Source organism: Lepus europaeus, chromosome 12 (assembly GCF_033115175.1).
Source record: "Lepus europaeus isolate LE1 chromosome 12, mLepTim1.pri, whole genome shotgun sequence".
NCBI lineage: Eukaryota > Metazoa > Chordata > Mammalia > Lagomorpha > Leporidae > Lepus > Lepus europaeus.
This window is the reverse complement of record NC_084838.1, coordinates 32,693,143-32,715,959: the sequence shown is the minus strand read 5'-3', so window position 1 is coordinate 32,715,959 and position 22,817 is coordinate 32,693,143. Positions and strand designations below refer to the sequence as shown.

Here is a 22,817-nt window from a genome sequence, read left to right as displayed (position 1 = left end):
GCCTCAGGCAGAGGATTAGCCAAGAGAGCTGCGGCGCCGGCCTAAAAAATCAAGTCTTAAGAAGAAGGGGAAGAAAAAAAGAATGTACTTGGGTATTCTAGTACTTAGGTAGGTTTATGGTCCCTTCTCTTCTCTTCAGTCTCTGGAACTTTCCTGTTCTTGAATGATTAAGCAGGGTTGATGGTTTGTGTTCTCTCATGTTGAATTTGGCCACCAGTTAGATTCAATCATGCTACAAAACTGTTCGGCTGAACTAGTGTTTAATGCCGATAGAAATCCCTAGGGAACCATGCTCCAATTAGGAAACTTCCAGAAAGATAAGCTTGAGTAGCAGTCCTAAGAATAACATGAATTCTTTGTTTTTTCCTATATATAGAATTTCCCCTGTCATTACCCACTTTGATCTACTCCTGAACTCTTTACTGCACATGGTTGTCCCTTTCTATTACACAAGCTTTTGAAATCTATCCTCTAATATAATTTTCCTTTTAATAAGTGTAGTGTTCAATTGCTGGGGAGAACATAGATTTAATTATTTCCCTCATTTTCATGGCCATTATAAGAGAAAATTTGCTGTAATTAAATCATCTAAGCACTATAATTTATCATAATATGAGACAGCAGGAAAACAAACAGGTTGATTTTGGCCTCCAGTATCAGACGGATCTAAAATTGAATCCTCAATTTGCCAAGTAAAGCATTTTGTCATTGGATAAATTATTTAGCTCAAGATCCAATTACTTTATGTGTAAAAAAAGGAATAAGAGTTGTATCTAATATGCATATTTAGAGGACTAGTTTTAGGCTTTTGAAGACTAAAGGATGTGACATATGCAAATGCTTAGTGTAGTGCCTGCTCAGAGTGAGCACTAAATAAAGAGTAAATAGCACTGTTGTTCAATGCTGTCAGTTTGAAAAATAAGAAAGTTCCAGGCTGAAGAAGGATGCCTTTATTGTGTGACTACTCTTGAATTTAGCCATCTAGGGAAAAGGAACTAGAGAAAAGTTAACCCAGGTTCTGAATTTTAAAAACCTGGGTTCGAGCCCCAGCTCCCGTATTACTACTTTGTGAGTTTTGGGCAAGATGTTTAACATTTCTGTGCTTCGTTTTCCCCGTCCACAAAACGACTTCAATGATATCTGTTTGGTAGTTGTGAAAACGAAGTGAGATACAGATAAGACACTTGGACACTGGAAACTTAGAGCTTGACCACTGAAGGCATTCAAATATTTGAATTCCTAATATTCAAGGACAGTCAAGGAAACCATAGGTGATAAATAGCTAACTCAACTCAAGTTTAGGCTTGGGGTTCTAGGAAATGTGTCTGAATTTCTTTCTATAGAAAGATGAAGTTGGAAATTACTAATAATTTTCTACTGGTCCTCAAACCCAATTGTCTACATCTCTGTGTATTAAGCTTTAATGATGGCTTGTTTATGCACCCGAGAGAATACGAAGAGTTAAAGAATTTTCGGGGCCAGTGCCTTGGCGCAATCCTTCACCTGCAGTGCCGGCATCCCATCTAGGCGCTGGTTCTAGTCCTGGTTGCTCCTCTTCCAATCCAGCTCTCTACTGTGGCCTGGGAAAGCAGTAGAAGATGGCCCAAGTCCTTGGGCCCCTGCACCCACGTGGGAGACCAGGAAGAAGTTCCTGGCTCCTGGCTTCAGATCGGTGCAGCTCCAGCCATTGCAGCCATTTGGGGAGTGAACCAATGGAAGACTTATGTATTAATTTTCTTTCCAGTTAAAGAGCCAAGCCAAAGTCATAAAAAATATTTTGAGGACAAAGTAAGATAATGCAGTCCAAGTGCTAAGTGATATGTTGTTGTCTGTAAGAAAAGATTGAGAGATCTGTTTCAATTGACCAGAGCAGCTAGCAATGACTCGTGGAGAGCTTGCTAAATGACTAAGAGTTTGGGAGGCAGTAGGAAAGGGTTCTCAGAACAGTGAGAGCACATGGGAGGTGGTGGGGCTGTACCACTTATGAATGGAAGCAGCAGCTCCCTGACAAACCCTGGGATTCCTCAGAGTGTCTGTGGGCAAATAGTGAGAACTGAGGCTGGGTACAGCACAGAAGGGAACAAAGGACCCAGAAAGAGTGACACCACGTGAGGCTCAACTCCCACCTTTCCTCATTTGAATTTAGGAACTGCTCCACCAGGTGGCCCACACTGATGAGTGCCAGAGCTGGTATTAGGCCCACCCTATCAGCCCTGCTCCCCTGCCTAGTGGACTTGCAACTGCATCACCATGTGGAATCAGAACAAAAAGAACATAGACAGGGTAAATTCTACCCCATAGTGGTGTTTCTGGTTCTGTGTTGTTGCCTTTCTGCTTTCTATCTGCATTTCCTAAAGTGAAAAAAGCAAATGTTAGTTTATCACCACTCCCTTCCTCCTTCAAAAAAAGCCTTCATCAGCCCTCATGTGGGAACACCCAGTCCTAAACAGGCCATTTCATTGTTGGGAGCACTGGCTTAGAACCAAGCTCTGATTCCCAGGGCGAAGTGCTTGCCACTGTACCACACCACCTGCACTAATTGACCATGATTTCACACTCCTCTCCAAAGGGCTTCCTTGTTCCCATGCCTGCCAGGCTGACCCACTCAGTTTTAATTCTTTCCCCTCCAGAGTGTTTCTTTTCTCACATTTTTACCAACTAGCTCAAGATAAATGAAACATTATCATGCTCTACTTAGGAGAAGCTTCCAGGCTCACACTGCCTGTCACTCCTAAAGGTCTGATGTGGAGTTGATATTCTGGCAGGTGTGTTCCTGAATCGTGTAGGTCATCAGAGTAGAAAGATGTCTCTCCCTCCACTGAGTCACCTCTGACCAGAGGGCTGCAGGGTCTGCTGCCCAGGGAGTCCTCTCTTGATAAAGCCGGAGACGGACATCCTCTGGGGAGCCCTGTTTGTCATTCCGTTCTTGTGCTGGTATTTTCATCTTTACGCTTTCCAGTTTCCCCTCCTGCCCCGACTGCTCCACAGAATCTCAATGAGAAAAAGAGCAGTGGGGGAGGCAGGTAAGTCTTTTACTTTAGCACAGCCAAGGGTTATCTTAGTTTTTGTTCTGGGAGGAAGAGGCAGGGCAAGAACTCTGCAGACAAAATACAAAAGCAGGTAGTAGATGCTGTTAAATGTTTCAGGGATTTAGGCAAGCCTTGTCTCTGTCTCCTCTGTCTCCTCTCTGTCTCCTCTCTGTCTCTCTTTCTCTGTCTTTGTCTCTCTCCCCCACTGTGTGTGTGTGTGTGTGTGTTTCCCCAATCAGCTTTAATTCCTCTCCTTTACCACTGAGTGGGTGTAAATTACTTCAGAGTTCTTTCCTCACCCTCTCCTCCTCCTTCTCCTCCTCTTGCTTCCATTTCCCTTCAGAGCCCTTAGTGGGAGGTGAATTAGAATTAGTAGAGAATAATTATCTCATCTTCTCTTGCACCATTTATCACCGGCCCCCTTTTCTCTGCAAGCTGGGATATTGCTAGCATGTTGGAATTGTTGCAGAGTACCCTGAAGAAACATGTTCCCATGAACGGCTTTGCTGTCAGCCGTGGAGTTGGGAAAATAAATGCATGCATGTTCATTAGAACAGGCTTGTTTCACTGGATATGGAGAATGATGAATTGCAGAACAGAACAAAAAACTCTGGGGCTCTTCTTTGCTGGTTCTGTCTTATGCCAGTCAACATGTGGCTTGTATGACAGTGACCTCTTCTGCAACTTTAAGCTGCTTTTATCTCCCTGGTGAAGTTTCTAATTTCACTGCCTTTCCTTACTTTTTTGCCTTGGAATCTTGCACTCAAATCCCTTCTTCCCAATTCATTTTTTTTTTTTTTTGGCAACGAAGTAAATGTGTGCTTTTTGTTTTTAAAGAATTGTATTTGTTCTTTTGTTTGCCTCTAAGAACTTTCTGTATTTGAATGTATGAAAAGATGTTGAATTATAAGAAGTCTTAGTTGCACAACGAAAGCTTGAATGTGATTCCTCAGCATCAGCATCCAGCTTTTTGCGGTCCAGATGGTCTTCTCACTGAGCCCATGCCTTTAGCTCTTAAGAGCAATCAGACAACTTTGGCAGCCTGGGGGGCCAGATCTGAATAAGATGCTCTGCGCATTGGGCTTGGTACATACAGGGAGAGGTACTGTGTTCATTGGAACCACTGTCAGGGGAGAAGGAAAGTGAAGGAGAAGTAAAAAGTGTGGATACCAGAAGGGATAAAATGTTGGAGGAACACTAAGTCATTGGGGACAGAAGCAGATGGAAGAAAGCAAAATGGAAGAATACAACATATAATCATGGACACTGTTAGACCGTACTCGGCCTTTGGGCAAATTAGAAAAAAAGACTCCTGTTTCTCTGGATAGAGCCAGTCTTGGGCTGGGGCACACAGCGTGGTGAGTAGAGAGTTGGCTCGGATTTTTCGCCTCTTGGATGCCCCTCTGCAGTCTTAGTCTTCATGCCATACATGGCAGTTGTGGGGGTTCTGATCAACAAAATACCTGAAAGAGCAGTGGTACAATTTTTAATATGGGTAACTTCTAGAAAATTACTGGAGGCTTAAATTCCAGAAGAGAAAAGTTTCTGCCTCTGAAATAGTTGGAGCGTTTCTTCCCATAGTGTGCTAAGAGTTTACAATGTTCCTGAATGTCCATACCTCATTCAATGCTCCAAATATCCTTGAGTGCACAGCTATCCTCACAGTGTAGATGAACAGATATATTGAAGAAATCAAGTTATTCACAGGTGGTACTTGGTATCAAGTAAGTGGCAGGATTAGGATTGAAATCCAGATCCCCTGACTGTAAATCACAAGCTTTCCTGCTGCACATGGCCACCCACAGCCCAGAGGTAGAATAAATTAGACTGTATGTGTGAATTATCACTACCACCCTCATGCATATGCATAATTAGGTTATGAATATGTAGACATTAAGACAACTCTGTCATCTTGTCCATGACCAATATAACTGGTGTCATGAAAGGATATCAATCAATGCCTATTAGGGTTCCTGCGACTGATATTTCTTGGTGACATGAATTCCTCTGCCTCAATTTCCTTATTTGTAAACAGAGGCTAGTATTCCAACCTTTGAACATGCTGGATTGTTAAAATTCATAATTGCATTTCTGAATGTTAAAATCCACAGTAAGAGGCTCTGTTTCATTCACTCTTGTCTCAAAGCCTCGAGCAGCACCTGCCACAAACAGGTCGTAAATGTGAAGAATCAATGAATGCAAATATTCTCTACATGCTGAATGCTGGGCTAAATGCTTTACAAACATATTTCACTTGTTCCTCATCACAAAATTCTGGTTTCCTGTAACAACTTCCATTTTGCAAATGAGGAAATCCAGGAACAGAGTGAAGTAACTAAGCAGAGGTCACCTGACTAGTGCAAGGCAGGTCTGGAATTCAAATGTAAGATTGTCTGGTCATAAAGAATATGCCATAGCTACCGAGATTGCTGTAAATATTAAAAGTGGATATTGGGCCTAGCACAGTGTGTAATGCAGATATGCTCAGTTGATGAGCATTTCTCTTCCAACCTAAACCCCCAAATCATTTGGTTTAAATATTTCTGGCATAAACAAATATCAGAAATTTTACTTGGTAAAGAACTGTCTAAAGGCTGAGTAATGATGATTTTCTCTTCATAATTTTGATGATGACTTCTTGGGGTACCGAGTAATGACTTTTTCTCCTTTGAGCACAAACTCCTCATTAGCTCTGGCAATGCAGTCTCTCACAGGTCTCATAGCATGGGAGACAATGATACTGGCTTGTTTCCAAGGATGTAGAGGAGCAGCCAAAAGTGACTAACATCCCATATGGTGGAGAACGTAGTTCTCTGTCTTTATAATATATTCATCCCAAGAGGCCACATGGCAAAACAATGCTGCACTTGGTATGGGTCTAAAAATCTGTTATGAAATAATCTGTTTCGTCACCTTTTAGAAATAGGATAAAATAAAGCTGAGAAAACATTAAATCATTATAATAAATTTAATGATTCTAATATGGAAAAAAAACTGTGTACTAGCAATAGTACAGGCACACAAAAGTCGCTACAGTTCATAAAGAGTCAGTTTCAGTCCTAACAAATCCCATCCATAGAGAGATCTGGAGGGAAAACATGAACTTGGAAATAGGAATATGTGGGTTCAAATTCTAGTTTTGTGGGGTGTGTGTGTGTGTGTGTGTTTTGCTTTTGGCTAGAGGAAAGCTTTATTGACTTATGGCAGTTAAGAGACAGTGAGAAGGTCTAGTTCAGCAAAAGACACTGTATTTTAGTTTCGTTGTCCTGGGAAGATACTCTGCACTTGGGCCATTATCTGCCATTTGAAGGTGATGATTCCTGCTTCTTGAGTACTTAGTTAGCACTTAAGGGATGCAACAAATTAGCACAATGAGCAGAGTACCTGCTGCTCATGATGACTCTGAAGATGGGTCCTTTCTGTATTCAGGGTTGATGGAGTCATGAGGAGATAAGATACTGAGGGTGACTGAAAAGAGGGTGAAAGAATTACCATGTTGCACTCGAATTGGGAGTGCCATCATTATGTTAGCATTTGTAGACTTGCAGGTATAAAACACAACTTCTATACATCTTCGTTACCAATGGAGTGACCATTGTTTTTAGAAGTGAATAAATTGTTTATTTTGGGTAGATTTGGGTTAACAGCAAAATCTGAGCAGAAACTACAGAGGTTCCTGTATACCCTCTGATCCTTGACCCAGTCACCCTAAAATGGTGCATTAGAAGTAAAAGATGTATGTGGGTCCAGTGCCAAGGGCCGAAGGCCTACAATCTGGATCCTCTCTCTGTGCCTCAGCTCCCGCCTGAGCAAGGGGGATGAACATCTGCCACACATCTGCCATTTGATCAAGTTAATGAACCAAAGCTTGTGAATCTACAGTCTCCTCAAATGAGGGGAACAATGTAAGTCAGAGAAGGAAAGGTGTCACTGCCCATCTACTCTACTCAGCACCCCCCCACTCCTGCCTTTTTATCACCTAAAGGACTAAGGCTTTAAATTTTCTCAGAAGAAGAGTTAGTTTTGAAAAATGGATTTGGTTTTTCCTGGAGAAATGGAAAACAGTTTATTAAGTAGAGAAAATAGATCCTTCAAATGGACTGAAGCTAATTTCAAGTTTGATCTACTCAGAAGGTATTTGTTGAGCTACTCCATACCAGAATCTGGTGGTTACTGCAAATGACAGATGGGTACTTGAAAAGATGGTGAGAATGAAACAGCATTGAAATTGTCAGGGTGGAAGTTGGTATATGTATGTTTTTGTATTTTTATATGCATTGGCAAGTGTCTAAAAGGCAGAAAAGGGTACCTCATGTATTCACAGAGCAACCTCTTCGCCAAGGACATACTCATATTCAAATAGCTCCCTGATATCTCATCTATTATAAAAGGACAAATGTTCCTCCTAGAAGGTACAGGGTGAGCCTTTGGTCTTGTGGTTAAGATGTCTGTGTCCCACATCAGAGTGCCTGGGTTCAATTCATAGCTTTGCTGCTGATTCTAACTTCCTGTCACTTGGACCCAAGAGGCAGCAGTGATGGCTCAAGTATTGGGTTCCTGCTGCCCACATGCAAGACCTCTATTAAGTTCCTGTATCTCCACTTTGGTCATCTCCAGCCTTTCACTATGATAATTTAGGGATTGAATCAGCAGATAGGGGCTCTGTCTCTCAAAAAAGAGGAGTGGGAGGGAGAGGTAGAGGAGGAAGAAGAAAAATATGGCAGCTACCTAATTATACATTGTAACCTAACATAACAGAAGAAACCAACAAAATTATTTTGCCTTAGAAATTGTGTGTGTGGGGGGGTTGCATTTGGTTCAGTGGTTATGATACCAGTTGGGATGCCCACATCCCCTACCAGAGTACCTTGGTTTAATTTCTGCTTCTGCTTCAGATGCAGCTTCTTGCTAATGCATAGGAGGAGACAACAGATGATGTCTCAAGCAGTTGGGTCCCTGACACCCATGTGGGAGACTTCCTGGATGGAGTTGCTGGCTCCTGGCTTCACTCTGGTCCATCCAGCCTTGGCTGTTGCAGGCATTTGGGAAGTGAACTAGCAGATGGATGATCTCTGTCTTGCCGTATCCCTCCACATTTCAAATAAAAATATATAAAAGTTAAAAGAACTAGTGCTGGAGAATGTGGATACAAAGATAGCAATCAACTATGTACAGTGTAGCTTGGCCAGTGCGTTGTGAGGAGGATTGTTTTGGTAGAGTGTATGTAATAAGACTTTCTGAACTGCCACAATTTGATATGGATGTATTCTGTCTAACTAAATAGGAAGAGTTCCATGGTGCTAGGATGTCAGACTAAAACAAGTAGCAAGATCAAGTAAGGCACATGTGACAAACGTGGAGAATGTCTCCATGAGATGAGTGACCTCAAGTTCTGTCAGTAGGTACCAACCTCCTTAGAGGAGTCAGCATGATGAAAAGAGGCAGGAATGTAATGAGAAAAGGACCCAAATATAGAAGTTTTCATCTGGAGGAAAATGATACTTCTGTATGATTTTTCCTTGTAGGAGTTTCATGTTCATTTAGTAAGTATCCCTTGAGTAGGAAATAAGCATTAATTACCAATTATAAAGCACAAGTCCTCCTGTTGTATGTTGTGAGATGAGATGGGTCTCCTAGGAGAAACTATGAGGACTTTGTCTAGCAGTAGGGAAGACTCTGGACTCATGTCATCTAATCATTTTAGAATCATAAATTCTTAGGGACTATGAGGATTGATGCAACAGGAATAGTATAATTTATTGATTATCTAGGCTGTGTCAATCACTGGGGTAAGCATTTTGCATGAATTTCCTTATTTGATTCCTGCTGTTACCAGTGAAGTAGACATTGTTACCACCAATAGAGTATTAGGGAGATTAAGTACTGTACCAAAAATCACAATGCAAGTGGCAAATCTCACTACTTACTGTTTAGTGTAATTAAACTGAGGTCAAGTTTTTGTTTTTTAAGATTTTTTTTGTTTTTAAAGATTTTATTATTTGAGAGACAGAGTTACAGAGAAGGAAAGACAGAGAAAGGACTTCCATCTGCTGTTCACCCTCTAAATGACCACAATAGCTGGAGCTGGGCAAATCTGAAGCTAGGAGCCAGGAGCTTCTCTGGCCTCCCACACGGGTGCAGGGGCTCAAGAACTTGGGCCGCCTTCTGCTTTCTCAGGCCATAAACAGAGGGCTGGATCAGAAGAGGAACAGCTGGGACAAGAACCAGTACCCATATGGGATGCCAGTGTTGCAGGTGGAGGCTTAGCCTACTATGTCACAGCAGTGGCCCCAAAAAAGATTTATTACTTATTTGAAGGGCAGAGTTAGGGAGAGAGGGAGAGAGAGGTCTTCCATCCAGTGGGTTATTCCCCAAATGGCTGCAAAGGCTGGGGCTGAGCCAGACAAAGACAGGAGCCTAGAACTCCATCTGAGTCTCCCATGTTGGTGGCAGGGACCCAAGCACTCAGACCATCTTCCACTGCTTTCTGGAAGCTAGACTGGAAGTAGGGCAGCCAAGACTTGAAACCGCTCTCATATGGCATGCTGGATTAACCCACTGTGCCACAATGCTGACCCCAAATCTCAAGTTCTTCAAAATAATTTTTTTTTGTTTTTCTTAACACATAATGACTAGGAGGATTCTATGTTCTACATAGATGAGCAAGTAAAAATGTGTGTGTATTGACTAAAAATTAGAAAAGAATAATGATTTCATATTTGCTATACCTAGAATAAGACTAAGTAAAAATGGTAGATTTAAAGTTAGTTACCTAGAAATAGGATAGACTTGAGAAAGCCATGAATAAATATGTAAGTAACTGAAATTGTGAAATTGTACTGAGACATGTGGGGTACTTACAAAAGACTATGTAAAAATGGAATAAAAAGCACAAGCTCATTTTGTGCAAAAAAATTTTTTGATGGGAAATTTTAATATTAAAGGGGGAAAATGCCTAATGTGAAAACTGCACGGACTTCAAAAATTCTTTGGCAGTAAAGTAATTCATGCTTTTGATTCCATTCTCCTACAACCTTTCTGAAATACCCTCATATCCAGATTTACCTGACTTTTGAACTTGTTCTGGAACCTTGTATTCCCATGCTGTCTGGAATTTTAGCTCCGATAACTATCAAAGGATTCCCTACCCCAGATTAGTCCCATAGTTGACTTTCTCTATTTGTTGCCTAACAGTGTAGAAAATGGAAAGCATAACCCTAATAACTGGCCTTATCACTGCATAGTTATTCTTTCCAGTTGGAATCTGGGTCTCCATGTCAACAGTTCTTCTCTCTGTTCGCCATTGGCAATTCCAAACCTTTCTCAACGAGATGAAATGATCGTTCCTCTCACTAGATGTGCTTTTTCCTTCATTAAGATAATGTCTCATTAGAAATTATCTTGCAAATTGGTAAACTGAGATACAGAAAGTTCAGGTAACTTACCCATAGTGTCATTACTGAAAATGGCAGAACTGGGATTCACACTTTTTCAGTCTGAATGTAAACTTGACCTATTAACCACCGTCCTGCACTGCCTCTTTCTGGTCATATATTCTGAATGAGCTAAACAGTGAATTCGTGGGTTAAAAAATCAGAACTTGAAATTTGGGATGCTCTTGGTCAGCTATGCCTGTACTTCTGAAGAAGCTAGGCTTGAACTCAAATGGGGGCTGACTTCACATGTCCTTGTTTGCACTTGGCTTTATTCTTCTTTGCCTTCCTCAGGGACCAGAGGAATTCCTACCCTCCTAGCAGGACTTGCTCTGTGTTCCACTATTCTCTTTGACCCAGCAGGCTGTGTGGCCAGAATAGCTGACCCTCTACCTTTCCCCTACCTCAGATAGCTCTTTTCCTATATTTTCCATTTTACATGAGGGCAGTTTCCTAGGTAACAATCCAGGAATAGCCCTAGAATTGTTCCTATTCTCCCCTAAGAATTTATTTCTTGAATGTGCCTTCTCATTTTCCTTTGTTCCTGCCTATTGTTTGTGTTGTTTTTTTTTTTTTTTTTTTTGACAGGCAGAGTGGACAGTGAGAGAGAAAGAGAAAAAGGTCTTCCTTTTGCCATTGGTTCACCCTCCAATGGCTGCCGCGGCCGGCATGCTGTGGCCAGCGCACCACGCTGATCCGAAGGCAGGAGCCAGGTGCCTCTCCTGGTCTCCCATGGGGTGCAGGGCCCAAGAACTTGGGCCATCCTCCACTGCACTCCTGGTCCAAGCAGAGAGCTGGCCTGGAAGAGGGGCAACCGGGACAGAATCCGGCGCCCCGACCAGGACTAGAACCCGGTGTGCCGGCACTGCAAGGCAGAGGATTAGCCTATTGAGCCGCGGCACCGGCCTGTTCCTGCCTTAATTCCTTTTAGCAGTTTTTTGTTTTGTCATTAAAGGCTCAGGGAAGAAAAGGACAGATGAGACCCTATCTTCAAGAAGTTCACATTGCAGTGAAAGGAGAGTGTAATCAAGGTATAATATGTGATAAATACTATTACCAGAATCAAGCACCCTTGGGAAAAATAAACCTGGGAGAGTAGGGGTGTAGTAGGGTGGCCCGATGGTAGTGAAGTAGTCAGTGAGCTGTGTGTTCATCAGTTAATCCTGAGACCAGAGATCTCAACTGAGTGATTATTTTTTCCTTCTGTAACTTGCCTACTTGAAAGAGACCTGGAGAAGGTAGATGGGTGACTTCTTCATTTCCTCATCATTTCTTATTCGGGTCACTGCAAAAGCCTGATCTGTGATCCCTTTACCTCCAGTTCCCACCTGTCTGTGAGTCCATGTTGATACTACATGGTCTTTGTAAAGCACATGTGGTATGTCTTACTCTTGCACTGACAAGAAATTTCTAATGCTCTGTTTGCATATAGCAGTGGCTCTCAAACTTTAGTTTAACAAAATTATCTATGTAGTTTATGAGACAGATTCCTGGCCCCTTCTTCAGCATCCCTAACCTAGTTTCTTTTTCAAGTAATCTGGGACACTATTGTGGACTGACTCATGTCTCTCCTCTAATTCGTATGTTGAAGCCCTAACTCTTGGTACTTCAGAATGTAACTGTATTTGGAGGTAGGGTCTTTAGAAGTAATTAAATTAAAATAGGACATTTGGGGTGAACCACAACCCAACCCTGGGTGTTTTTATAAAAAGAGGAGGTCAGGATACAAAGAGACACATACAAACTGAGGGGCAACCATCTACAAGCCCAGGAAAGAGGCCTCAGAAAAAACAAACACTGTGGCTCTCTTGACCTTAGATTTCTAGACTCTACAACTGTGAGAAAATAAATGTTTGTTCAAGCACCCAGTGTGTGGTGTTTTATTGTAGTGGCACAAGCAAACTAATACAGATGGGGTGTGTGAATCTGTTTTCCTAACAAGTTCTCAGTTGATGCTGATGATCCAGGGACCACATTTTGAGAACTAGTGCCTTGAGGAACAATTTGTTACCTCTTGTTAAATCATAAACTAAGTGCCCATATTTCTAATTTGCCCTCCCGAGTCACTGATGGAAGGAAAAAAAAATTAAATCATGGGTAGTTTTTTTTTTTTTGTAGTATGCATTTTCTAAAATCCCTCATGTATCTCTTACTTTGAGGATGTCCAGTGTATTCATCTTTGCACCCTAGCCACCAGCACAGGGCCAGGCACATACTTGTAACAAGTTCTCAAATAAATGTTTGTTCAATAAATGAGTGATTAGAGAGATGAGATTGATTCTTATTTTGCGAGGGTCCCTCAAAGCAGAGGCTTGAATGAAGGAGTAATGACAATACCTGATAATAATATACCAATATCAAGCCTGACTGGACCTGAGCCAATGGGTAGACAGAAAAGAGTCCCCAGAAGACCCCACCAACTACTAGCCAGTCCATATAAAGAGAAGATATCTATAACTATGCAGAAAGATGGAAAGAATGTTTTAAAATCCTACCCTTCTGTTGAATTGCCTGGTTATTTTAGAAACAAGGAAAGCATCCTCATTGAAGGTACAGCTGAGCAAAATGGCTGAACAGATTCCATGCATGAAGCAGGTTCCATTTTCTCATGTGGAAAGAATTTCCTTACTCTCTGCTGGGACTCAAGTAGCAATTAGCAGAATGCTCCCCTCCCAGCAGAGAATGTTGCTGTGTTAACAGACCATATCAGTGGGAAAGTCCTGCCTCTAAGAAACTCAAGAAGCTACTAGGAACACACTGCATTTACATGTGAAAGAGGCAGCTGTACTTCGCAAAGTGATATTGATATTTTGTGATTTCAAGCCTGGTTCTGATTGATTCCACAAGGCATTAAGAAGTTTTAGCCATTTCTGTCTTTGATTTGTGTTGTTTAATAAAAAAAAAAGACTAAGTTCTGTTAAGACCATGTTGTCAGGAAAATGTCACTTTGGCAGTTCCAATGAGGGTCACAGCTCAACCAACCTGATGACTTGATAACTAAATAGTAGCTGCATGCGTGGGCTGAGATTGACTTCCATCCTCACCCCCACACAAGAGGTGCTGTGGTTGGAATCAACTATTAGGTGTGCATAGCTTCATGTGAATTTCACTCACACGTTGCTGTCTGTGGCTCAGAGCAGAGCATAGGGGTCTAGTATATTTCCAAAGTCTGCACATTTGTAGTTTCTAAAGGACCTCTTGTATTCATCCACAGTAAGGGCTTTCTGTGGGAATTAACACAGCTTTCTGTGTTCAGATGAGGTTGAGAAAAGTGGTCATTTTGGGAACCATGAAGGTGCCCGTTTCCTTATGATCTAAAGGTAGGATATTTTGAATTGCATTGGATATTGAAAAGACTATTGAAGGACCCCAAGTTTGGGAATCCAATGCGCTCAGGTGGTCGCCCAAAGACCCAAACTCCAGACTGGTAGATGCAAAAGCAAGAGGATTTTTATTAGGCGTTTGTGCAAACGGGATCCCTGTCGTTTGAGGCGAAGAGAAGCCCCAAGCCACAGTTACAAGCAACTTTTAAAGGCAAAAACCACAAGATTAACATATTTCGCGGGCTTCGGCTTGACTGGCTAGTTTAAAGGTTGCCATGAGTACTCATTGGATCCTTTAGATGGGGAGAGGCTGCCCAGGGCAGGAGTTACAATTAGTTTCTTTTCTGGGGGAAACCGAAACATTCAGAGAACCGAAACTCTCGGGAACTCGAAACTTAGAGTGTGTTAGCTAATTTTGGGGGAAGGGACATCTGGCGCTTGTTCCCACTGGGCTGGCTTTTCAAACCCCAGTTTCTAAAATGTTACAAGATTTATCCTTAGGCATTAGCAAGCAAAGCTAATGTGTACAGAAGCAAAAGATCTGCAGTTAGCTCTTAGCCACACTTGTCACAAAGCATACCAAACACCGGAGTAAGGGTCCCTCGGGTTTTTCACCATGAGTTTTTTGGTACAAAATGCCTTTGAGTCCTAAACTTCTTAAGAGGGAAGAGCAGAATAACAAAAGCATAGAAGAGACAGACTCTCACCAACCAAGAAGAATGGAAAGCAGGTTTTAGAAGGAGGAAAAGAGACTCAGAAACAGGACAAAGAGAAGGGAATTCCAGAGACAAAGAAGAGAGGATATACATGAAGGAAAGATAAGAGGTAGCTTAGGAATTGGAAGAGACTTTGTAGGAATCCTGCAGAATGTAGCAAGTACTTGGGAAATGTGGGTGATAGGTACCCATTTGACAATTGTTTATGTGTCTTGGGCTCTTTTCTATTGGTTTTACTCTTACGATCTTGTGATATCCCACAAGAACCCACTAAAATATTAACATGTAAGGCTGGCTCAGTTAAGGTAAGTCACTTGCTGAATGTAACTGACTAGAAGAAATGGAATTTAAACTAACATTTTGAACCCAAAAAAGTCCATTTTTTATTTTTTTAAGTTGTATAGTGACACTTTTGCCCCCTAACTTACCTCTCGCCCATGCTCCAACCCTTCTTTCTCCTCCCTCTCACATTCCAACTCTTAATTTTTACAAAGATCTATTTTCAGTTACTTAATGTTAGTATAGTTAGCCATACACTAAGAGTTTAACAAATAGTATGAGGAAAAAACAAAAACAAACAAACAAACAAAAAAAAAACACTGTTCCTCAACAGAAGAGACAATGGCTATAAATAATCATTGAATCTCAAAATGTCTATTTCACTCCAATACATTGCATTTCAGGCACTCTATTAGTTAACTTAGGATCAGGGGAAGGGGCTAGCACCATGGAGCAGTAGGTTAATCCACTGCCTGTGGCACCGGCATCCCATATGAGCGCCGGTTCTAGTCCCGGCTGCTCCAATTCTAGTCCAGCTCTCCACTGTGGCCTGGGAAGGCATAGATGGCCCAAGTCCTTGGGCCCCTGCACCCGTATGGGAGACCTGCAAGAAGCTCCTGGCTCCTGGCTTCGGATTGGTGCAGCTCTGACCATTACAGCCATTTGGGGGGTGAACCAATGGAAGGAAGACCTTTCTCTCTGTCTCTCCCTCTCACTATCTGTAACTCTACCTCTCAATAAATACATAGATAAATAAAATCTTTTAAAAAAAGATCAGGGAAAATATATAATCTCTTTTTGAAACTGGCTTATTTCACTAAGTATAATGGTTTCCAGTTGCATCTATCTTGTGCAAAAGACAGGATTTCATTTTTTTTTTTTACAGCTGAGTAGTAGTCCATAGTATATAAATATGCCATAATTTCTTTACACATCTGGGTTGATTTCATATCTTAGCTATCATGAATTGCGCTGCAATGAACATGAGGGTACAAATTACTCTTTCATATACTGATTTCTTTTGATTTGAGTAAATTCCCAGGAGTGGGATGGCTGGATCATATGGTAAGTCTATATTTAGATTTCTGGGGTCTCTCCATACTGTCTTCCACAGTGACTACACCAGTCTACATTCCTACCAACAGTGGACCAGGATAACTTTTTCCCCCAAATCCTCTCCAGCAAGTGCCATTTCTTGATTTCTGTATGAGAGCCATTCTAACTGGAGTGAGGTGAAACCTCCCCATGGTTTTTTGATTTACATTTCCCTGATGGCTAGTGATCCTGAGCATTTTTTCTGGTATCTTTAGGCCATTTTAATTTCTCTTAAAGTGCCAATCCAAATTCTTTGCGCATTTCTTAATGGGATTGTTCTGTTGTTGTTGAATTTCTTCAGTTCTTTATAGATTCTGAATGTTAACCCTTTATCAGTTGGGTAATTTGCAAATATCTTCTCCCATTCTGTAGGTTGCCTGTCACTTTGCTAACTGTTGCTTTTGTAGTGCAGGAGCATCTCAGCTAGATGTAACCCCTTTTGTCAATTTGATTGCCTGTGCTTCTAGGGTATTTTTCTTTTATCTTTTTTTTAAGGTAAAATATTTTTTAAACTTTTATTTAGTAAATATAAATTTCCAAAGTACAGTCTATGGATTACAAGGGCTTTTTCCCCCCATAACTTTCCTCCCACCCGCAACCTTCCCAACTCCTGCTCCCTCTCCCATTCCATTCACATCAAGATTCATTTTCAATTATCTTTATACACAGAAGATCGATTTAGTATATATTAAGTAAAGATTTCATCAGTTTGCACCCACACAGAACATAAAGTGTAAAATACTGTTTCAGTACTAGTTATAGCATTAATTCACATTGAATAACACATTAAGGACAGAGATCCTAAATGAGGAATAAGTACACAGTGACTCCTGTTGTTGACTTAACAAATTGACACTCTTGTTTATGGCGTCAGTAATCTCCCTAGGCTCTTGTCATGAGTTGCCAAGGCTATGGAAGCCTTTAGGGTTCACCGACTTCGATCTTCTTCCAACAGGGTCATAGTCAAAGTGGAAGTTCTCTCCTCCCTTCAGAGAAAGGTACCTCCTTCTTTGATGGTCCATTATTTCCACTGGGATCTCACTTGCAGAGATCTTTCATTTAGGTCCTAAATGTCCTTCTAGGGTACTTTTCAAAATGTCTACCTATACTAGTGTCTTGCAGGATTTACCCAGTGTTTGCTAGTAATTTGATGGTGTAAGGTTATAGATTTAGGTCTTTGATCTATTTAGAGTGGATTTTGGGGTAAGGTGTAAAGTTTGGGCCTGGTTTCATACTTGTACAAGTAGAGATCCAGTGGCCCCAGCACCATTTGTTAAAGAGACTGTCCTTGCTCCAGGGGTTGATTTTGGCTCCTTTGTTAGTGATAACTTGGTTGTAGATGCATGGATTGATTTCTGGAGTTTCTGTTCTGTTCTATTGGTCTATACATCTGTTTTTGTACCAGTACCAGGCTGTTTTGATGATAACTTCCCTCTAATATGACTTGCAATCTAGTATTGTGATGCCTCTAGCTTTGTTTTTGTTCTATAAGATTGCTTTAGCTATTCAGGGTCTCTTGTATTTCCATATGAATTTTAGCATCATATTTTCTAATTCTGTGAAGGATATTCTTGCTTTATGATTGGGATCATATTGAATCTGTAAATTGCTTTTGGTAGTGAGGGTGTTTTGATGATGTTGATTCTTCCAATCCATGAAAATGGAAGATTTTTCAATTTTTTAATGTCTTCTTCTATTTCTTTAGTGTTTTGTAATCCTTTTTAACTTTTATTTAATAAATATAAATTTTGAAAGTACAGTTTATGGATTACAATGGCTTTCCCCCCCATAACTTCCTCCCACCCGCAACCCTCCCCTCGCCCACTCCCTCTCCCATTCCATTCACATCAAGATTCATTTGCAATTATCTTTATATACAGAAGATCAGTTTAGTATAAAGATTTCAACAGTTTGCACCCACACAGAAACACAAAGTGTAAAAATACTGTTTCAGTACTAGTTATAGCATTAATTCACATTGTACAACACTGCTGTGTATCCCACTTCCCATGGATCCTATATAAGAAGTATGTGCACAGTGACTCCTGTTGTTGACTTAACAAATTGACACTCTTGTTTATGGTGTCAGTAATCACCCTAGGCTCTTGCCATGAGTTGCCAAGGCTATGGAAGCCTTTTGAGTTCACTGACTCCAATCTTATTTAGACAATGTCATAGTCAAAGTGGAAGTTCTCTCCTCCCTTCAGAGAAAGGTATCTCCTTCTTTGATGGCCCATTCTTTCCACTGGGATCTCACTCACAGAGATCTTTCATTTAGGTCTTTTTTCTTTTTTTTTTTGGCCAGAGTGTCTTGGCTTTCCATGCCTACAATACTCTCATGGGCTCTTCAGCCAGCTCCAAATGCCTTAAGGGCTGATTCTGAGGCCAGAGTGCTATTTAGGACATCTTCCATTCTATGAGCCTGCTGTGTATCCCACTTCCCATGTTGGATCGTTCTCTCCCTTTTAATTGTATCAGTATTAGCAGACACTAATCTTGTTTGTGTGATCCCTTTGACTCTTAGACCTATCAGTATGATCAATTGTGAACTAAAATTGATCACTTGGACTAGTGAGATGGCATTGGTACATGCCACCTTGATGGGATTGTATTGGAATCCCCTGGCACGTTTCTAACTCTACCATTTGGGGTAAGTCCGATTGAGCATGTCCCAGATTGTACATCTCCTCCCTCTCTTTTTCCCACTCTTATATTTAACAGGGATCACTTTTCAGTTAAAATTTAAACACCTAAGAATAATTGTGTGTTAATTACAGAGTTCAACTAATAGTATTAAGTAGAACCAAAAAATGCTAAAAGGGATAAAGTATTAAGTTGTTCATCAACAGTCAGGGCAAGGCTGATCAAGTCACTGTTTCTCATATTGTCTATTTCACTTCAACAGGTTTCCTTTTTGGTGCTCGGTTAGTTGTCACCAATCAGGGAGAACATACGATTTTGTTGAGATTTTTGACATCATTGGTTAAATTTATTCCAAGGTATTTAGTTCTTTTCGAAGTTAGTGCAAATGAAACTGATCTTAAAAGTTCTTTCTTAGCCAGGACATTGTCTGTGTATACAAAGGCTACTGATTTTTGTGTGTTGATTTTTATATCCTGCTGCTTTGCCATTCTCTTCTATGAGTTCCTATAGTCTCTCAGTTGAATTTTTTGGATCCATTACATATCAAATCTTGGCATCTACAAATAGGGATAATTTAACTTCCTCCTTCCCAACTTGTATTCCTTTGATTTCTTTTTCTTGCCTAATGGCTCTGGCTAAAACTTCCAGGACTATATTAAATAGCAATGGTGAGAGTGGTCCTCCTTGTCTGGTTCCAGATCTTAGGAGGGATGCTTCCAGTTTTTCTTCCATTCAATAGGATGCTAGCCATGGGTTTGTTATAAAAAGTCTTGATTTGTTTTGAGGAATGTTTCTTCTATATCCAGTTTTCTTAAGGTTTCCATCATGAAAGGATGTATTTTATAAAATGCTTTCTCTACAGCTGTTGAGATACCTTATGGTTTTGGTGTTTTGTTTTTTTTTTTTTTTTTTTTTGCTAATGTGATGTATCACATTGATTTGTGAATATTGATCCACCCCTGCATACTAGGGATAAATCACTCTTGGTTTGGGTGAATGATCTTTCTGATATTTTGTTGGATTTGATAAGCTAATGTTTTGTTGAGGATTTATTATCTATGTTCATCAGGTATATTGTCTGTAGTTCTCTTTCTCTATTGTATCTTTTTCTGGCTTAGGAATTAAGGTTATGCAGGCTTCATAGAAGGGTTTTAGAAGGATTATCTTTCAATTGTTTTGAATAGTTTGAAAGGAATCAGAATTAGTTCTTTAAATGTCTGGAATTGAGCAGTGAAGTCATCTGGTTCTGGGCTTTTCTTTTTTGGGAAAGTCTTTATTACTGATTCAATTTCTGTCTTGGTTATTATTCTGTTTAGGTTTTCTATGTCTTCAGGACTCAATTTTGGTAGATTGTGTCTAGGAATCTATCCATTTACTGTAGGTTCCCCAATTTCTTGGCATATGGCTCATTATAGTAATTCCTGTTGATTTCTTTTATTCCTGTGCTGTTGTTACATTTCCTTTTTAATCTCAGATTTTATTGATTTGGGTCTTCTCTTATTTTGTTAGTTGGGCCAATGGTCTATCAGCTTAGTTTATTTTTTCAAAAAACTAGCTCTTCATTTCACTGATCTTTTGCATTGCTTTTTTGGTTTCAATTTTATTCTCTAATTTTAATTCTTTGTTCCTACTAATTTTGGGTTTGATTTCCTACATAAAGAAATTGGAAATGTATCAAATAAATGAACTACCAATGTATCTCAAGGACCTAGAGAAACAACAACAAACCAAACTCAAAGTCCATTGTTACAGTCAAATCCAAGGTGTTCTCTTTTTCCTAGCTCAGAGTATTCTACAAAGCATAATCATGACTGAAGTTGGATTTGGGGGCTCTTCCCCCTGAGGATGGTGTATGGAGAGGGTCCTCTTAGGTGCAGTGAGCCTGGCATGTACCTGTCTCTCTGCTCTAGGTGGTCTGCATGGTGCAGGATGCCTAGGGTGTAGCTGTGAGGTGAATAAGGTCTCCCATACTCTTAGCAACTTGCTTCCCTTTTACTCTCATACAGTTAATGCTCTTGGACCTCGTTCTTGTTCTTATTCTCTACTCCTGTATTTCATTGTTTGGGGACTTTATTCTAGTTAGAATTTCGATGCTCCTGGTTGTTTCTTTTAAGCCCTTCCCTGGGTTCAGTTGCTTCAGCAATGAAATGACTTTCATGCTCAACTTCTTAAAACCCTTACAGAGCGAAGAAACTGGAGCTCCCACACAACGAGACCTGAGATTTGGATTCTCCCTCCCCTTTGCATCATCCCTAATTTTCGGCTCTTTGCCAAACTGTTGTTTTTGCCTCCAGTGAAATCAATCTCTAACATTTTCTCCAGTTCCCTTTCCCTACTTGCATTTGTCAGACCAAGCCCCTGCTGCCTGTTTCTAAGCCCTTATGTTAGTTCTATAAAAGGGCACCTTGCCTGTCATCCTTCAATAATTCATCCTAAATGTTTTCCACTGGATTAATCTTCACCAAACACTGTCGGTCTTGCTACAAGCTGATTGCATAACAACTCACCAGCTACAGAATAAAACTGACGTTTTGGTTTGGTCTTTATACATTGTGTTTCATCCCACAGAGACTCCTCCTTCCTTACCTTCTGAATCTTCTCTGTTAACATTCTGGATTCTAAGACATGTGCAGAACTGTTCTCACTTCTGTGCCTTTATTCTCACAACCCTCCTACTTGGAAATCCTTTTCCTTTCACCTTCATTCCAAACCTACCTGTAACTCAAGTGGCAGTTAAGACAATAACCTTTCAGTCACACTCTCCTTCTCTTCCTTCTGCCCCAACTGATTACTCCCACCACTAACACCTTCTACATTTTATTGAAAGCTCTTGTTAAAACATTTTAAAATTTCTATTAGAAATAGTTAAGTACTAATAAGTATTGGTACAATGTGTTCTTCCTGGAGTTTTATTCACATAATTATGACCAATTGACGCATTCTTCCTGTGTTTCCTCTATGCTTCCCAGATACTGGGAAAATGCCCTTATCAAAGGTATGGTTAAAAGAAGTAGTTACCATAAAATACTATAGATCATCTATCCAAAATTAAGTACATATACGTACACACTTAAATATAACCAGGATTCAACAAATTTTTGTTGGATGGATACAAAGACAAGCAAATGAAAATTCCTCAAGAGATCAGCCTTTAAAAGTCTTTGACTTTATAACCATTACCTTTTCATACACTTCCTGGGCTTATATGAGACAATTCTAGAATTCTGTAAGGCCACATAATCTTCTAGTTATCTGGGGATACCTCTGTTTGAACCAAATGGTATTCTATTTAGGATCAATGCTGGCCACACCTTCCCCATAATGAGTCCCATACCTGACTTGTACTATAGGCTGCTAGAAAATGAGAAGAGTTTGAGTTGTTAGGAAATTCTTGAGTCACATGTTCTTTTTATTAGAATTTCCTCCATATTGTTACATTATATTCCATTTTTAATGTTGGTAGAAAGAAATTTTTAAATTATCCTTTTCATAAGTGGATATCCACAGCTTTTTTTTTAATCTTTATAGAGTTTAAGAACTTCATCAGTACTATGTTAGGTTTTATAAGAGGAAAAGTACACATTTTTTATCTTCCCATTCAAATCTTTATTCTAGGATTGTTTTTCATATCTTTGAATGTTTTTATTGCTTTTGTTTTTCTTTTTCAGTAACAGATTCCCTATGTCTTCTAAATAATGTTAATATGATTGTTCTTCTTTTGTTTTATATTTCCTCAAGCCTCTCTACTATTCCTGCCTTTGTTCTCAGTTGTGTTTATTTTACTTTGCTTTTAGATGGGCTTTATCGTATTTTTATTTTTCTTTTCTATTTCTTTTCTTGAACTCTTCCAACTTACTCTTTAAAAACATTTAAAAGAATTTTTGAGGAGTCAGCACTGTGGTATAGCAGGTAAGAATGCCTCCTATAGTGCCAGCATCCCATATGGGCACTGGATCAGGTACCGGCTGCTCCACTTCCGGTCCAGCTCTCTGCTATGGCCTGGGAAAGCAGCAGAAGATGGCCAAAGTGCTTGGGCCCCTGCACCTACGTGGGAGACCCGGGAAAAAGCACTGGCTTCGGATTGGCACTGCTCCAGCCATACTGACAATCTCTGGAGTGAACCAATGGTTGGAAGACTCTCTCTCTCTCTCTCTCTCTCTCTCTTTCTCTCTCTCTCTGCCTTTCAAATAATTTTTAAAAATATTTGACAGGAAGTGAAATAGAGACAGTAAGGTAGCTCCTATCTGCTGTTTTACTCCCATTGCTCACAATAGCTGGGGTAGGGCTACCTGAAGTCAA

At 40.3% G+C, this 22,817-nt stretch overlaps 1 protein-coding gene across 3 annotated transcripts in view; it reads left to right on the top strand.

Annotated features, from left to right (window-relative positions):
- Positions 1-22,817, top strand: part of PLPPR1 (phospholipid phosphatase related 1) — a 340,049-nt gene that overhangs the window by 111,187 nt on the left and 206,045 nt on the right. The window contains exon 1 of one of the 3 annotated variants that reach the window (XM_062207866.1): positions 38-108. The exons of the other annotated variants lie outside the window; for them this stretch is intronic. The gene's annotated coding sequence lies outside the window, so the exon portion shown is untranslated. Of the gene's footprint in view, positions 1-37; positions 109-22,817 lie in introns of those variants that run through there. 3 annotated transcript variants of the gene reach the window in all.